The 19,405-nt window shown below is 43.1% G+C and overlaps 1 pseudogene; it reads left to right on the top strand.

The window, feature by feature from the left end:
* Positions 1-2,496: 2,496 nt before the first annotated feature.
* On the top strand, positions 2,497-2,832 carry LOC145343537 (cold-inducible RNA-binding protein B pseudogene; annotated as a pseudogene).
* Positions 2,833-19,405: the final 16,573 nt, after the last annotated feature.

Raw genomic sequence — 19,405 nt, 5'->3', positions numbered from 1 at the left:
TCAGGGTGATCAAGCCCTGATCGATTGATTGATTGACAAGAATTAGGAGACCACCCAAAAGGGCAGAAAACCAAGGAGGGATAAAAGGTGCTGCACAACAGAAGCAGCTCTCTCTCTCTCTCTGACTCCACGATCGAGCTACAATAACAATGACCATCGCCAGCAACGACCAACATGAGGACAGCCACCATACCGGAGAAGGAAGGAAGACAGAGTGCCAGACCAGACCAAAAGACCAGACTATACAGAGGACTACAGAGACCAGCACACAGAGAAAGGCCAAAATCTGCCTGGGTACTTGTGTCACACAAAGTTAAGTTAAGGTCTAGAATTGGACTTGAACTTTAGTATTTTCTGTAAGAAAATTTATTGTTGGTTGGATGGATGATTATTGATTGTGTGTTTTAAATAAATATTGGTTATGCTAACAAGAAGTCTACTCGCAATTCTCTGTCCATCATATAAATGTTAAAACAAACTATGTGGCAAGCACAACAATTGGCTACTCTGGTGCGACATCGACAAGAAGTAACTTTGTTGCTCCGATATCGAATCCCACAGAACCTACATTGAATGATTATTTAAAACTCAGAGCCAACACATGAAAACTCCTTATTGGACAAATAACTGCTTTCGGGAAATTATTTATTGTGCGTGCATTGTTACTAACAAGGAGGATAGGGTAAACTCCGCAGGTTTACATTAGAATCCAGAGAGATTAGGACTAAAACATAGCCAAAGCTGTATCCGTAGTCCAATCAAATCCCTTGTTGTTGAAGACAGAATGGCAGGAAACAGCACAGAGACAAAGTGTCCCATAAGAGAAACAAAATTCAGAGAATATATTGAGAAGAAAGGATGGCCGTTATGGGCAGGATCTTGTGCCAATGCTGAGGTGGGACCGGGATCCCTGGGGCAGAAGTATTGGGGCGGTGTGAGGAAAGTTCAGGGAAAACAGGCGGGCAAATGTGAGAAAGTGACTGTCATTATGAGCTGCTTAGGACAGCTGCTAGGAACAGAAAAGGAATTAAACATAGTTCGTAAGGGACTGGAGGAGTAGAAGCAGGCATAGGAGGAAAAGAAGAAGGAGATTAAGAAACTAAGGGAACAGCATCAGGAGAGGATAGACCAAATATGAGCCAAAAAGGACAGAGAGGTGGAGGAATTAGAGAACCAGCCAGGCAAATTTACTACATCTGGGCAATTTTCAAACCCAGTATGAGAAAGCCTACCAAAATGCCCTGCACACAGTCTTGACCAAAGGTGAAGCCAAGTGGGCGGTAGCACGATTGGAAACTAAGTGCACTGATCTGCAGGCTGCTATAAAGGCGCTACATCAAACCGGTAAAGAACAGAGACAGGCAACCGCTGACCACTCCAAATGCCAGCGAGTAATTTCACAGCTGGAATCCCGATTATCAGTTCAAAATGGATTTATGTGTACCTTCGGGACAGTAGAGAAGAGGAGATAGAGGATGCAGATTGGGCAGAGTTAAAGGAGAATGCTAAACTTTACATTATGTGAATCGATGATTGGGGTCCACCACCATCTTTCCCAGAGGAAGTCATGCCCACCGTGCCCCTGATTCACCTCCAGTACCGATGCACCCAGTGATGGCTGAATGTCAGGTAGGAGAGTCTCAGGGCCCAGCTGTTACATACACGATCCCGTTTACGGTGGCACAATTGGCCAAAATCGCAAATAAAATCACAACCTTTGAGTCATCGTCTGACCCACAGTTTCTTTGAGGATATTGGGCAGCAGAAGATAGTGCATGGGCTAGATGAAAGAAAAGAAATGAAGCTGATAGTCATGTGCTTAAGCAAGTCTGTACGGTGTGCCCTGCCAGCCTGTCAAAATTTCGGGGAAGGAACCTTGAAAGAGATCAAGGAAGCAATATTGACCACGGTAGGATTTTATAAATGGGATCCTGTCGATGGGTTAAATAAATGTAGACAGAGGAAAGGAGAACATCCAACTGCCTTTGCCGGTTGTTTATGGATCCACTTCGCGGGAGTGTATGGGGAATTAGATCGGGCTAAATTAGATGAAGCTGATCCGTCCAAATGGGCTAGGACATTAGTCTCACACACCACAGAGGAAGGCAAGAAAGCCTGTGCTAATTTTCACCCCGCAGAGACCGCACACAATGAAGCATGGGTTTTCCGACGGTTAGCTCATGTCTGGGAACAGGAAGATAAGGGAGCCCCAATATCACGGTCAGATAGGGAGACGAGAATGCTTCTGATGAGGGCGGGCCAGGGTACAGTATGGAGAAACTAAGGTAGAGGAGATCCCCAACACCAGAGAGATACAGTTCCACCTTACACAGCAGCCCCGGGGAGAGATAGAGGGATGTGTTTTAACTGCGGCAGCCTGGACACTTCGCCCGAGATTGTAGGAGACCCCCACCACGGTTCCCAAGACCACCAGGGCCATCAGCTCCACCAGCTCCTAGAGCTTCACACTCTCAAGTGCACAGCAATCCCGTCATCATGACTGAAGCAGGGAAGTTGTTTGTCAGCGGCCTGACCTTCAACGCAGACAAGCAGTCTCTGGAAGAGGTTTTCTCCAAGTACAGGCAAATCTCTGAGGTGAAAGTGATTAAAGACAAGGACACCATGGCATCCTGCTGTTTCAGCTTCATCTCTTCTGAAAACCCAGGGGACACCAGGGATGCATTGCAAGCAATGAACAGGAAATCATCTGATGGGCACCAGATCTGGGTGGGTCATGCCAAGAAAAGGTCTGGAGATGGCCGCTGGTATGATCAAGATGGCTACAGTAACAGTGGCCGCGGGAGAGGAGCAGGAGGTGGCTACTGGGGATAGTGACAGGAAAGGTGGCAATAACAGTGGAAGCCGGTACAATAGGGGGGACTGGGATAACTATTCAGCTGGGAACAAGGGCTAAGATGGATACTACTACAGTGGTGGTGGTAGTTATACTGACTGATCAAAGCAAAAGAAGCATTTCTGCCAGATTCAGGATCAAGCTCCCATCTTGTTCCCAAAATGGCTCCTGGAACCACAGACAGCTGTATCTGATGAAATTTGATTTGCCTGTTATGTTAAAATGCTAGAGAACCATTTTCACCATGATTAATCTTGCTATCCATTATTGACTCAGTTAACTCGTTATGAGGATTGAGCACTTCATTTAAAAAGTGTGGCTTTTAATGAACTTAAATGTCTTTACTTGGAAAATTGCATGGAACATGTGTCAAGGGATTGAGACCGCAAGTTGAATATAGCCAGCAATGTACCTAGTTACTTCTGAGTCATTTTCCTTGCCACTGAAAGGTAATGAGAGATCTCCCTATGCAACAGCCTTTTCCTGTAACTTATTGCAAGACTCTTTGAAAGCAAACTGATGGTCTTTTGTTTTAAAACTCATTTCTTGAAAGCTGTATACTGATTTTTAAAAATCAAATGTCATTTGTTATACTTTCACCAGTTGACGTTGACCTTTGAACAGAATGTTGCCACTTGGGAGTCAGATCTTTTACCAGTGGATTATCTAAATACAATACAGCTTCAGGAAAAAAAGGGGGGGTGCACAAAGAGTAAATACATCAAATATTAGATGTGATAACAGCAGAAATTACATTGATCTCCTCTGGACAATGGCAGATGATGACAAAAGATGCAACCTTATCAGACTCATGATCAGAATAAGCACGATGAACCTTTCATATCCCGGCTATTTGTGGTTTGACACAACATTAAACATGGGGTTCACCTTCGAATCACGATCCCCTCTAATTTATTTGCACAATTTTACAGAGATTGCACTTTGCACTACTGGACAATAATGGACAGTTGAAAATCTTAATATCGGAACGTGTATTGGACTCATGATTGTAATGTTTTTTGAATGTTTGGTTGTTTATAATTGACTTATTGTAATGATTTTGCTTCAGAGTGTGTAGTTATTTGTAATTCATGGTTAACAGCAGGATGTTTGCTGTCTGTAACTTCTGGAATGTAAATATGTTAGAGGGATGTATTATTGCTTTGCATGCCAATGCCTGCGCCTTGCTTGACTGTTGAGTGACTGGGGAATTCCTGACAGATATTAGTCCTAAGTTTGTGATCCATCACACTTTGCATTCAGGATCAAAGGAGGGACTATGGCCAAATGGGCCACCCAAAATGGCAATTTATAAAGCAACCTGGGACAACTGGGCAAGAATTAAAACAGCAGGCTGCAGCCTAAAAGACAGAGATGAACAGGCCGCAGCTCAGATGACTGAATACACAAGATATGGGCCATCTCCAGGACAAAGGGGACTCTCTGGTCAAACTGGGTTGTTTACCAGACAAAGGAGAACTTTAACCTCTTATTTGGGAGGGAGGCCTGTGACCTACGTGCTTCCAGCACCTACAGGGATGGCTGTTTGGGACACACCCAGAGATTGGTGTGTTAGCACCTGATTGGATTCTTATCGATCAGGGTGATCAAGCCCTGATCGATTGATTGATTGACAAGAATCAGGAGACCACCCAAAAGGACACAAAAGCAAGAAGGGATAAAAAGTGCTGCACCACAGAAGCAGCTCCCTCTCTCTGACCCCATGAATGAGCTACAACAATGGTGAACGTGGCCAGCAACGACCAGCACGAGGAGAGCTACCACATCCGAGAAGGAAGGAAGACTAGAGCCAGAGTGCCAGATTAGGCCAAAGGGCCAGACTACACAGAGGGCCACAGAGACCAGTGTACGATAAAGGCCAATATCTGCTTGGGTATTTGCCGGTCATGCAAAGTTGTCAAGATCTAGTATTGGACTTGAACTTTAGTATTTTCTGTAAGATATTAACAATAAGTTATTGTTGGTTGGGTGGGTGATTATTGACTCTGTGTTTTAAATAAATATTGGTTGTACTAACAAGAAGTCTACTCGCAATGCTTTGTCCATCGTATAAGGGTTAAAACAGACAATGTGGCAGGCACAACACAATGTTTTACAATTATGAACCAGAGCTTCCTGACCTGACTAGCCCCCATGACTTTATTCCCAGACAGTCCCACCCAATTACTACCCCACTACCGACTCCTACTCCACCAAAACCACCCAACGCCTCCAGACTGACATTACCTGATCTCACCACTATAACCAACTGCCACTCTAACCCACTTACCCAGCCTACCCACTTAACCACTTACTTTACCTACCTGGCTCCCTACACAACTAAAGCTTCCTTGAAAAGCTATGGCTAGAAGTTGGGACACTTAAACCTCTTATTTAACAAAATAAGGCAGCTCGTGCTGTAAGAACAGGGTCTGGCGTCTCAGTGGATTCCCTTCACCGATGCCTCTGAGGTTTCCTGCACTGAATCAGTTTGGAAGGATTCTCCACTGGAAGATTGCTCCCCCCAACCCCAGCAAATTCAGAGAAAGGTGTGTTTTTTTTGTCGGATTAAGGTCAGGAAAGGGATTCTGAAGGGAGACTTGAGCCTGTGTTTTGAAATGGACACAGGAATGGAATTGTCTTAAAATTTGTCAGTCAGTTTCACACTACAAACCAGTGCATGTCTCTCCAGCTGCACAGCCAAGTTTCTACTGCAGCTTCTCTGGCACTCAATGTGCAGAGAATCTGGGGGGTGTGGTTCGTGCTGTCACTCAAGCAGTGTCTGATAGAGCTGGTAAGGCTGGCTCCATGCACACCAGGGTGCCATCTTTAAAAGGTGCCCTGATCTGCGAGAAGAATAAACTCCTCTCAAGGGCATGGAGGTACTCTGCCACAAGCATTGGGGTGATGCCCCTACAACACAGGTATCGGCACACTCCATCCCTCCCCACCCCATCCCCAGAACAGAGACATCAGTGCACTCTGCTCCCCCACCCCACAACATAGGCAGGCATCAGTGCACACTCCCCCACCCCCACAATACAGGCATCAGGGCAACTTCCCACCACACTACACAGGCATTGGGACACTGCCGCCACCACCCCCCCCCCCCCCACCCCGCCTTAGCACTGGGGCATTCTCTCCCCCTAACAGGCAATGGGGGCACACTCTCTCCCTGAAAAGCATTGTGGCATGCCCCACTCTGGACCCCAAAGGGTCCATCCCTAGCACTGACACCCTGGAACTGGCATCCTGGCAGAATTAGGTTGCCCCTGCCAGGATGCTGCACAGACATGGGCCTCCCCCACCCCCAGGTACTATACTTCCCTGTCTCCCCCACTCTCAGCGTGGTCATCACGACTGGTTTTCTTTTTTGCAAAGCGATTTGCGTTGAATGGAAAGATACATTGAGGGTGAAGGTAGTGCCAGCAAGGCCACTGATGATATTATAATATATGCAAATCAGACTCATGCCCTTTCTGGGCGTAAACCTAGTTGTGTTATTGGAGGGGCTGGTGAAGATCAGAAACTGAAATCTCACTGGCATAAATCCCATTTTTTGTCTTTTGTAAGATTTAGCAGCCATTATGGAATTTACGCTCGCGGCTAGTGTGGCTACTAAATCATAGCTAACAGTTTTAGTGATGATGGCTGGAAATCTCACATGAGTTTGGTGACATGACCTCCAGACACACCTGATTCAAAAAAAAATCCAATTAAAATATGAACAAACGCAGCTACTTATTAAAGTCACAGCTCCTTTTGGTAAAGATGAACTATCAACAGAATGGACTATCACTCATCAGCCAACTCACCTTTCTACATAATCCTGGACCATAAAAACATCGAAACTGTGCCTTTTCTGAAAGGCATTCAAAAGGGATAATTTCCCTTGAATGGAGTCAGTCAATTACAAAACCATGGCTATCCCAAAAGCCCTCAACATGTGAAAAGCATTGGATGTGAAAATAAACCCCACTGCCTTTTATGGAAGATTGGTGTTTGAATTTGTAATTGATCACATGATTAAGTCAGCCATGTTTGTTACCTGTCCTTTTAACAGCAAAAACTATTCAGATCAGAACACTGAGAAATATCAACCAAAACATCATCTGAAAAACCATCGAGCTAACTGCACAGCCAAAGTAAAACCACTATATTTTGAAAGTGGGCACAGTAAGAAGTCTCAACACCAGTTTAAAGTCCAACAGGTTCATTTGTAATCATGAGTTTTTGGAGCTGCTCCTTCATCAGGCGAGTGAGTGTTGGACTTTAAACTGGTGTTGTCATAGCTGATTTAATTATGTGACCAATTACAGATTCAAAAGCCTTCTTCCATAAAAGTCAGTGTTTTTCTCACATCCAATGTTTTAGCTTTTCACATGTTGAGGGCTTTTGAGATAGCCATGGTTTTTTAGTTGATTGACCCCATTCAAGAGAAATTATCCCTTTCAATGCCTTTCAGAAAAGGCATAGAGTTTTGATGTTTTTATGGTCCGGGTGAAGTAGAAAGGTGAGTTAGCTGATGTGTGATAGTCCATCCTGTTAATAGTTCATCCTTACCAAAGAGAGTTGTGAATTTCACAAGTGGATGTGATTGTCCGTGTTGTGAGACTTCTTACTGTGCCCACCTCAGTCGAACGCCAGCATGTCCACATCATGGCTACCATTGACTTTGAAAGTGGGAGAAGGATTCTCTCCCAACTTCTTCAAGTTCAACTGAGAGCCAACTTCCTGGCAATACAATTACAAGAAGCCTCACAGCCTACTGAAGAGCCTCTGTTTAACATGACCTCCATCCCACCCAAAACATTAGTTTATCTTAAGAAACGAAGGCTTGCTATGAAAGAGATTGAAATAACTACTACTTGTAATCAAATTCTGTTACCTGTATTTAACGTTTGCCTGTGTTTGAGATGTTGCATTAAACCTCTAGGCAAGTGTGGGCTAATAAATAATCGGTACTTCTTAAATTCACCAAAAAACTTGCTGCTGGAATGACTTAAATTGGAACAAACCACTTTCAGGATAAGAAAATAACTAATCTCACACTTTGAACATGGACAACAATAAAACACATAAGCTGAATCTGTGACACTTGGAAATTCTGCTCTCATTGTCAGGAAGGAAGAGCTATTATAGCAAAGCCTGATGGACACTCATAACAATGTAGCACATAGCATGAAGAAAACTAACATTGTTCAGTCTCCCTCACTCATGGATAAAATATTGTTTTTGCACCATACAGTGTCTGCAAAAACGTTGCTGCATGCTGTAATGTCTCACTTCTTCAAAATCTCCTTTCTTCCCAGTCTCTCAACAGGACATCACATCGTTTATAATAACTGTCAGTATTATGACAGTAAGCTGATCATACTTAAATCAAAAGGAAGATTACTGACAACCCTTTCTCAAAAAATTGGCACAGAGGTGGCTGTGAAGAAAGTCCCTATTTTTCCAAGAATAGTTTCTCAACAAAATTAGGCTAGTGTAGTATTTACAATGCCAAATAAATGAAGCAGCGGGTTTAAATACCTTCAGCTTATCTCATTATCAAGCTCTTGGACTATCTGGTTGTCATGGGCAAGTACTTTACAAAGCACTCTGTGTATGTGTCAAAATAATGCGAGTGATGCTGCATTTTATAACATGCAACAGCTTTACCAGGGTGCTTCACCTGGTTTGATTTGAATGAGATTGTATTTAAGCAGCAGCTCTGGTTTATTTAGATATTATAATAAAGATGAGAAACTTGTGTGGAAAAGGGCCAGCTTGTGGCATTCACCCAGATCAACAACCAAAAACAAAAGCACTTGCCAGTTCATGTGCTATTTATTATTATCATGCATCATATCCCAATGTGTCTTCTTACATGGGCATTAACACAAGGAGATATGCAGTGCAGTAGGTGATAGTACATGTGATGATTCAGAACAAATAGATAAATTGTTTACACTGTAAATTGTACCCTGGGATCGAATTTCACAGCAACTCTAGGTTATCTACAGAAATGGTGCATGATATGTTAAGGTCATAGAGAATTTTTCATGGTTGTGTTTACATGCATGACAAACTTGAATTTTAATAAAAATCCTGGAAGAGAAACCACTACAATCAGTCTCAGGTCCCATGGATTAGGGAGGAGAAAATTTCAACCAAAATCTATGCTCTGGCTCATTTTCCAGTGAGATGTGCAGGTTAGGTTAGTTGGCAATGCTAAATTCATCCTAGTGTCAGGAGATCATCAGGGTAAATATGTGGGATTACAGGAATAGGGCCTGCATGGCATTGTGGTCAGTGCGGACTCAATGGGCCAAATGGCCTCCTTCTGCGCTCCAGGGACTCTATGATGCCATGATCAGTGAGCTAGTGTGGATGTTAGATGATGAGAGGATTGAACTTCAATAGTTGCACTGCCTTATGAAGGCTGGCCACATGTGTCAGCTTTGCTCAGTTGGTATCAATCCTGAGCCTGAACCTGGAGGCTTTGGGTTCAAACTGCATTCAGGATTTGACCATTTCCTGAGAGGGAGCATTTATTGGTGAAGTTACTGCCATTTTGGTGAAAGACTAAATTGAAACCCTTTCTGCTTGTTCAGAAAAATATTACAGATTCCATGGCAATACTTGGAAGAGCAGAAGGTTTACAAATAAATAATTGGTTCTTCATAATACGAATACTCCTGGAACTTTCTGTGTACAAAAAGGCTTCCATGTTTTTTGAAAAAATACTCATTGCCTTTTGTAAAGAAAGTAACTGAATGTGGTGTAGTTTGAGATGTAACAAACATAAGGTGATATGTAACTTTATTTTCCTTTCTTTATCTGTGCATAGTTAGCTTGAAATGCAATTGATTGTACTATAAAACTTTCAATCCTCTACTTCCATAACCCCTTAGTGTCTTGAACTGAAAACTCCTTGGTGATCCATTTGATAAATGCATCAATTAGTGACTGATCCATGCTCTGTACTATCTGATCTCAGGGGGTGTATTGGTATACATGCTTACGATTGGTTTTGGTATTTTTGGGCTATGGTTCTCATTTCTGATTGTTATCAATTGACCTCTTCCTCCCACTTTGAAAGAATACATATATACATGGGTTAAGGATCAGATTAGGCTTAGCTGTGATCCTCCCAACCACGTGGTTATCATTGAATAGAATTCTACAGAGCAGAAGGAGGCAATTCAGTCCTTTGAGTCTACACTGACCACAATCTTGCCCAGGCCTTATCTTCATAACTCCATGTATTTATCCTACTTAGTCCCCCTGACACTAAGGAGCAGTTTAGCATGGCCAATCCACCTAACCCGCACATCTTTGGAAACCAGAGGAAACCCATGCATACATGGGGAGAATATGCCAATTCTACACAGACAGTGACCCAAGCTGGTAATTGAACCTGGGTCCCTGGCGCTGTGAGGCAGCAGTGCTTACCACTGTGCCACCATGTCATCAGTGCAAGGTAGAATAGCCAGCTGAAATTCATTGCCTAGGCATGGAGATGAAGAGGTCTATCTGTATGGAGCATACACCCTGTTTGTACTCATTGAACTACAGTCTACAAAAATCAGCACCAACATAGGAGGGGGAAGAAAAATCCAAACAGATGCAAACACAAGTGCTAAAAATTGGAAGGAGTGAAATGATAAGCTGGTAGGAATAAAGTGTTAATAATGTCGCATGGGTTAGCTAAGGTATGCCATGGAGAACTATGATATGATGAGGAATGGGGTGTCAGAGGGACATACAAAATGGGAGTGAAGCACTTTAATGGTGCCAGGGAGAAAATTTCGAGCCCATCCTCATCAATCTCTTACAACTTCCAGCAGCTGATTCAAGCGTAGCACTACTAAAGGCCTGGGGCCCCTGTGTGTCATGATACATGAAAGAACTTAAAAGAACAGTTGAAAATTGGCATGGAAAATGGAGGGCAATTAAAAAAAAGTGTAAGATAAGGATGTGCAGCAAACAATAAATCAGTCCAAATGCAAGCTTAATTTCAAGTTAAATCTACTCTGGCCAATATTCAAATGGGTGGTATAATTAATCCAAGGAAAAAAGTTAGCTTTTATAAATGAAGGAATGGTGTGGGGGCAGCTGTCTTAAACATGATAACATGCATCATCTGTGGCAGTCAAATGTCCGATCATGCAATAGTATCATTTCAACATCATTTTCCGGCAATGTTCTGGCTCTCATTTTAGGGAATTAAGTCTGGATTTGAACAAACTCAGCTGCCAAGCCAGACTTTGACAAGGCTAACTCATTGCAAATGTGCACCATATCTCTAAGCTGTTTTTCAGCATTTATGAAACATCACGTATTCTGGGACAGCAGTAAATTCTTTCTAATTTACGACTCTTCCCTTTGATAAATTTCCTTGGAAAACCACTTCAAACAGTCAGTGGGAGGATATTTTCCTCTCGAGTGTAAAACTGATTTTCCATAAGTTTTGTAACTTAGCAGACGTATTGAGGTTCAGGCAATACACAACAAAATGTTCCATCCTTGTAATAGTTGAACCATTTCAAACCCGAACTCTGGCTAGATTCAGATACTAAAACATTATTAAAGGCATTTTGCTGATCAATTGTATACACACTGCTTGGTTCCTAAGTGGAGGCACCTGCTCCCAGGGCAGATAAGAAATCACATCCGGTAAACTGGGTTGCATGGCTTGGTTTTCCAACTAACGTTTTCATATTATTTTTTGATTTTGGTGAGCCACTTCAAAACACAGTCACTACAGCACCAGTGCAATATGTCCCAATTACTTCCGGGGGTTTTCCTTTCTGGGTGAGATCAGTGGCAATTAGGCCTCAGTTTGGGGCAGTTCAGATCTATGGCTCCTTACCAACTTGATTCCAACTGTCTAAAAAAACTCCAACACGGCTCCTACAGACAAAAGACCTAGGTGACCTTTAACCGATGGTGAGAACCAGATTTGAACCCGCAGTATCCCATATTTGTTCTATTTTTTCAACGTGTGTTAAGAACGGAGATATCTGATACAGTCAGTGGTTGGCTCTCTTTCACAGCTAACATTGCCAAATTTCTGCTCATGAATACTTAAAGAAAGAAGGGTGTGCATTTAATTATCATATTTCATGTCACAAAGCATTTTGCAGCTAATTAATGACTTTTCGAAATGCTGTGGCTGTTGTATAATAGCAAACGCGACATCCAATTTGCACACAGCAAGGCCTCACAAACTGCAATGAGATGATGACAAGATAATCTACATAGTGATGTCGCTGGAGGGATAAATATTGGCCAGAACTTTGGATGAATTTCCCAGCAATTCTTTGAATAATATCATAGAATCATCTACATCCAACTGAGAAGACAAGAGAGAGTTTAGTTCAATTTTGCATTGGAATGAGGCACTTCCCTCAGTTGAGGCAAATATCACATTTGTTCTCTTACAAGGCAGTTCTCAAATTCAAAGAAATTTGTTTTCAGTAGAAGTTGGTCCAGTAAACGGAGGTCTATTAAAAATGAAAACTGCTGGAAATACTCAGTAGAGGTCAGGCAGCATCTGGAAAGAGAGAAACAAGTTAACAGGTGAAATCTTGAGGAAGCAACAGTAAGGGGTCCCATTTGCCAGTTGGAGAGAACATAAGAACATAAGAAATAGGAGCAGGAGTAGGCCATCCAGCCCTTTGAGCCTGCCCCGCCATTCAATAAGATCATGGCTGATCTGTCATGGCTCAGTTCCACATTCCCGCCCTCTCCCCATAACCCTTAATCCCCTCGCTTATCAAAAGCTGGTGGGATCCCATCTTTATGAAAAGGCCCACTGCATCTCATGCCACTCAGGCACTTACCAGGCCAGAGGGAGGCCTTTCCCAGGATCAAGGACCCTGGGAGCAAGCCTTCTGCCTGCTGAGAGCTGCAGATCAAGTAGAGGCCAGCAGCTCTCCCGTTCACAACAGCACACCGGGGAGGGGTTGGTGGTTGTTACAATGAGACTTTCAGATCGAGGATAGACACAGGCAGAGGTGGGTGATGGTGGGAAGGGAAGCCTGGTGGTTGGGTTATGGGGGGGCGGGGGAGGGAGCAAGGTGATGAGAGCTTAGGCAGGAGGTAAGGCATAATGCTTTGAACATCACATCATCTGCTTCCTGACGCCAGTTCTCTTAATCAGGCATTGAGTGCCTTCGAGAACCTCATGGGATTCATCTCCTTTGTTAAGCACATGACTGATTTTTTTTGCTGAATTTTCACGGATGTGAAGTAGTTCACGTGGCCACAGAAAATGTTTTTGAAAAATTGCGATTTCACAAACATGGCAGGGTTTGTTTATTGTGTTCCCGACATTGTGAGACCCCCGCCTGCCATTTGGGTTGATAGCTATGACAGTGAAATGAGACCCTTAAAAAGGCATCAGTTCTCTACTCAGGAGCCTTAGTTGGCAGTGTGACAGAATGGCCTTCTATGGGCCTTCCTGCCATGGGTTTAATTGTGGTGGAGGTGGGAAGACGACATGGGATCCGCTCCCTATTTCACTCTCATGCCTGATTAAAGCTCCCTGCCAACTGCCCCTGCCAACTAGCCGCACACTGCCCCCCCCACCCCCCTGAACCACCACCACCACTATGCTTCGCTTCCCACTGTCATTCACCTCTGCCTGGGTCCATCCTCCATCTGAAGCCTCACCTAACTCACCACGGGGAGGGCACAGGTTCCCAGCCAACCTTTCAGGTCCATGATCTTTCATCAGAACTGAAGTGTATTGTTTATTTTTAAACTGAAATTTCAACATTCTTTTGACAATGCAAATTAACAATGTCCACTTAAACTTTTCAGTTATTACACGAACAAGTGGAGCATTACCTGTGAAAATGTATTCATCATACCCCTAACTGGTATCTGTAAACAATTCGATTAAGTTTCAAATGTGAAATTGCATTTTTTCAAAAATATTTTCTGTGGTCACCTGAACTACTTCACATCTGTGAAAATTCGGCAAAAAAATCAGTCATGTGCTTAACAAAGGAGATGAATCCTGAAACTTGGCACCCATCAAATAATCTGCTAGAATGCTCAGAGTCTTTCATTGTGATAATACAGTACAAATATCTACAATACTGTCCTGTCTTTGGGTTATTTTATCCTGTTGGTTTAAAATGATGTACAAGCAGGAAAAACAAATATGTTTTATTTTAGCTCAAGTTGACCAAATCCAAAGGCCATCATTCTGAAAAATGATTCCGCTTTCTCATGGAAATCAAATATTGGCATTTACGTAATAATGGACATGGATACATTAATCTAATGTCTGCCACATGCGTGCATAGTTGTAGTCTTCAAATGTTCCACTTATGTTCATAGCAGACTTTGAAGTTTATCAGAGTTACATAAAGCTTTTGGCAAATGACCAGTCAGCATTAGCTTCCAGACCATGTAATGTGTTGCAGATCTTCTCCAGCCTCTAGAATTCTGGCCAACCGGGAATAGATTCTTGCTAGGAATCTGTCTCAGTTCCTTTTCTCAAATGATTATTTAAAAAGATGACTTTCTTCAAAAGGAATGGAGTATAAAAGAACAGTGAATCCTAGATGTTGCAGCCTGAAGTATATTCTGATAGTCATGCTGCTGTCTAGATCTGATCAACAAAGGGCATGAATATTACATTCTTGCATGTCTCAATTCTGCAAATAAATCTAATTTTGAAAGTTCCCAGTAAGTTCACAGGTCACTTGAAGCCTGAAAGACTCATAATGTTCCTGCCTGTTTCAGAATGTGTTTTGCTTTATCAAATAGAAGCTTACAGAAAAAAGATGCTTGCGTGTTGCTCAAAACAGCTGCAGATTTGAATATAACAAATGAAAACAGTTGCTACTATTTTCTTCCACAGCAGTCCTCAATCAATATAGTAAAACCTGATTAGTTCATCATTGCAAACTTGAATAAGTATCTGTTTAATATCCTAACCACAAATGGTGATGTTTTATATGAAAAGACATTCAAAATGAAGAGCATCTTTTTTCGGCATATCGCATGGTGGGCAAAGTCTATTGGAGCAAGCTATTAATCATACAATAAAATAAGCAAGGGGGAATTTCACTGATGCTTTATTGAAAAGAATATTTATTCTCTTTATTGAGAAAAGTAGCACAGGGGTTAGCACTGCTACCTCACAATGCCAGGGACCCGGGTTCTGTTCCCAGTTGAGGTCACTGTCTGTGCGGAGTCTACGTGTTCTCCCTGCGTCTGCATGGGTTTCCTTTGGTTTTCTCCCACAGTCCAAAAGACGTGCTGGTTAGGTGCATTGACCGTGCTAAATTCTCCTTCAGTATATCCAAACAGGTGTTGGACTATGGGATTTTCACAGTAACTTCATTGCAGTGTTAATGTAAGCCTACTTGTGACACTAATAAATAAACTTTAAAACTAACTGTCAATGTAGAGTAACCAGCTAGCATTATTATAATTGATGATTAAATCTAACACACTCTTGCTGCACACATGCAGTTGATGCCAGCTTGAATAAATGGCCAGGGTTCTGATTTTGTGCACTGCAACTAATCACATTGATGGAGAATAGTCAGTCATTTTAGAGGACCTCTTTAGCAGCCTTCTGTTTTGTAACACCATGATTTGCAATCTGGGGATCAACTCAATGCTCAACATCACCTGCAGTGGCATGGCCACATCACTGCAGAAGAAAGATAGTGGGTTCAACAGAAATGTACAATTTGCAGACCCATTTTCCCTAGACCCTTTTCTCTGCCAGCTGAGCTTTCTGTTTTGGAAGTCCCAGAGCACCGAACTGTAATAAATCGAGGACAACTCAAAGAACAAAGAACAAAGCAAATTACGGTGCAGGAACAGTACACCAACCATGCTGCTCGACTGGACTAAAACCCCCTATAGTTCTGGGGACCATATCCCTCAATTCCCATCCTATTCATGTATTTGTCAAGACGCCACTTAAAAGTCACTACCATATCTGCTTCCACTACCTCTCCTTGCAGTGAGTTCCAGGCCGCCACCCTCTGTGCAATAAAACTTGTCTCATACCTCTCCTTTAAACCTTGGCCCTCGCACCTTAAACCTATGCCCCCTAATAATTGACTCTTCTACCCTGGGAAAAAGCTTCTCATAATCCTGGAGACTTCTATCAGGTTGCCCCCCCAACCTTCGCCGTTCCAAATTTTTCCAACTCTCCTCATAGCTAATGCCATCCATATCAGGCAACATCCTGGTAAATCTTTTCTGCACTCTCTCCAAAGCCTCCACATCCTTCTGGTAGTGTGGCGACCAGAATTAGACACTGTATTCCAAGCGTTACCTAACTAAGGTTCTATAAAGCTGCAACGTGACTTGCCAAATTTTTAAACTCAATGCCCTGGCCAATGAAGCAAGCATGCCGTATGCCTTCTTGACTATCTTCTCCACCTGTGTTGCCACTTTCAGTGACCTTTGTACCTATACAGCCAGCTCCCTCTGCCTATCAATACTCCTAAGGGTTCTGCCATTTATTGTATATTTCCTATCTGTATTAGACCTTCCAAAATGATTGCCTCACGTTTACCCAGATTAAACTCCATCTGCCATCTCTCCACCCAAGTTTCCAACCGATCTATATCCTGTGCAATCCTTTGATTGTCCTCTTGCTATCCGCAAATCCACCAACCTCCATGTGACTCAAAGTAACAAGGGATTTTTACCAATAAATAAGTATTGACTATAAAAGCATCTGACAGGATAAACTATGTGAATGTACAACACTCTTTCCAGACTCCAACTGAAGATTTTCCCTGGCCCAGCATATGCAGCCTTACACTCGATTGACTCAGCTTCCCACCGAGACACTCCATAAGGCCCTGGCCGATGATGTATGGCCCTTAAAAGGGCCATACTACCACACTGGCATACCCCCAATCAATAGGTGGGATGGTGGTGGGTGAGGGCTCTACCTCTTTTCCACTTCCACCCAATTAAGCCCAGGGTGGGAAGGTGCAAATTGAGGCCTATAAGTTGGCAACTTATGCCCACTTAAGTGCCACACCCCACCATCTATGCAACAGTAGGTGGGAACTTCACCATGCAGGGAATACAACAAGCAAACCTGGGGTTGATTGTAGCTTTCTATTGTTCCCTCACTCACTGCCCCAGGTGACGTGACTAACCCTCCAGCCAGTGGCTTCGACAAGATTAAGAACATAAGAACATAAGAACATAAGAAATAGGAGCAGGAGTAGGCCATCTAGCCCTTCGAGCCTGCCCCGCCATTCAATAAGATCATGGCTGATCTGTTGTGGCTCAGTTCCACTTTCCCGCCCTCTCCCCATAACCCTTAATCCCCTCTCTTATCAAAAACCCATCAACCCGCTTCTTAAAAATATTTAGCGAGGCAGCCTCCACTGCTTCAATTCTGCCCACAATTACAGAAAATGATAAATGAAACAACCTTTGGGGTCTTTGTGTTGAATGATGACTGATCCTCCTCTTTCTGTCGTACAGCTCCTCTTGTGAGGGTCATATCAACAACGTGAGTAAACCAGTCAGTCCAGACCAATCCTTCTCCTCCCCCACATCTGGCCTGTTCCTTTTGCCTTTAGAAACAAATTGTCCTCTTATGGCAGCAATAAACCATATGTGCAACAGTTTACGTTCCATTTGATGAGGTTCAAACCAGCCAAAAGTTTTGAAATAAATGAGAATTCTAGTAAAAATTACCCCACAAGGAAATCAGACAATTACATGAGATGACTGGTTCCTTGTGAAATTCTGGGCTAGATTGACTTGCAGCATTTCAGTTCCCCCATGTACCATTGACAGGCAACAGTGATCCAAAGTAAGTTTTCATTCAAATCAGATGGCTATTTACAATAATATTCCCAACAAACAGATTGGGCTTGAATTCCTTGTTGGGCGAATGGGTTGTTGAAAGGCAGTGGTTTATTTTTTCTGACTAGTGGGAGAGAGGGAGGTGAAGTCCTGTTTATCAATGTGAAGCCAGTAAGCTGCCAACACTAATCATGTGACTTTTACTTATTTATTAGCCACAGGTAGGCTTACATTGAAAATCCCCTAATTGCTTTACTCCGGCACCTGTACACTGCGGGAGAATTTAGCAAGGCCAATTCACCTAACCAGCACGTCGTTCAGACTATGGGAGGAAACCGGAGCACCCGGAAGAAACTCATGCAGACACAAGGAGAACATGCAAGCTGCGCACAGACAGTGATCCAAGCAGGAAATCGAACCTAGGTTTCTGGCACTATGAAGCAGTAGTGCTAATCACTGTGCCACCTTGCTGCCCCATATTCCCCATGCAGGAGATAACTCACTGATTGGGCGAATGGGAAATCCACTGAAGTGGCTGAAACTCAAAGACGATCAGTGAACATTTAAAGAGAGTGTACTTCTCAACAGCGGTTATAGTGGGAAGGACATTACCGAAGCAGCAAGACTTTGGCCCGGGCCCCCATTTTCTCAGGTGTAGCTGCAATGTTGCCTCGTTAGAGCAAGCGAGCAGAAAAAGGAGCTTATCCCCTTGTTGAGAGATAACAAGCACTGAGGCAAATGAATCAACAACAATGGAGAGATGTGGTTAAACTAATCAATGCCACCAATAAGGCTCCTGGCACCTAGCTGCAGTGTGAAAAGAAATTGAATAACCTCAGGAGGCTGATATGGTAAGAAATCCCTTCACAATTGTTTTGCTTTCTGCACAGGCATGCTACTTTAGCACAGTGTTATCAATCCTTCCCTCCCCCACTTCTCATGCCTTGACATTGCTACAGCTGTTTTTGCTTGTGCTCAGGTCCTCAAGGAATGCTGCTGCCCTCATACTTCCTGCCCATCGTTACTGCCCTCACACACCTTAGTGCCCACAGTTACTGCCCTCACACTCCTTCCTGCCCTCACACCTCCTTCCTGCCCTCACATTCCCTTCCTCACTTACTGCCATCTCATGAATCCTGCCTTCACAGTGATTTCTTAGACACCTGCTTCCTGTAGTGTTAGGGTGTTCAGGACTGTAAGGGTTAATGTGGGAATGGGGAAATAGTACCACTCACTTTCTGATATAGCGAGCCACATGAGAGTAGTATCATGTAGTGGTGAGTCTGGTAGAAGATGGCAGAAAGATAGCACCTCATCAGGACTGCATCTTGCTATATGTATATAGTTATGTGTTATTAATAATCAATTATTGTTCAACCAGACAAGCCTCTAGACATCTTCATAAAACCATACACAATCATATAACATAGTGGCAGCGGGAGAAGGATCCCAAAATCCTCAAGAATGAAGAAGGATTGAAACAGCAGTCTGATCTGACTAACTTAAAGCCTAACCTGAAAGCCGCGAATAATTAGCTGGAGTTCATAGCTCAGAGATGCCATTACAGGCATGGGACACATTAGACACAGAAGCCAGTGGGACTGTCCTGTTGGGTCAGGAATCGTTGCTAAAAGACTTCAGGCTACAGGTGACAGACACACCACTCTATAGACCCGGAGGAATACACCACTGTTCTTAATTAGATTCAAGAGCTACTCTGGTAAGGCAACAAGCAACTAATTAAAA

This window comes from Carcharhinus amblyrhynchos, chromosome 5 (assembly GCF_965287045.1).
Source record: "Carcharhinus amblyrhynchos chromosome 5, sCarAmb.v2.hapA, whole genome shotgun sequence".
In the NCBI taxonomy this organism is placed as follows: domain Eukaryota; kingdom Metazoa; phylum Chordata; class Chondrichthyes; order Carcharhiniformes; family Carcharhinidae; genus Carcharhinus; species Carcharhinus amblyrhynchos.
The sequence above is the reverse complement of the archived record's forward strand: the minus strand, read 5'-3'. Positions and strand labels throughout refer to the sequence as shown.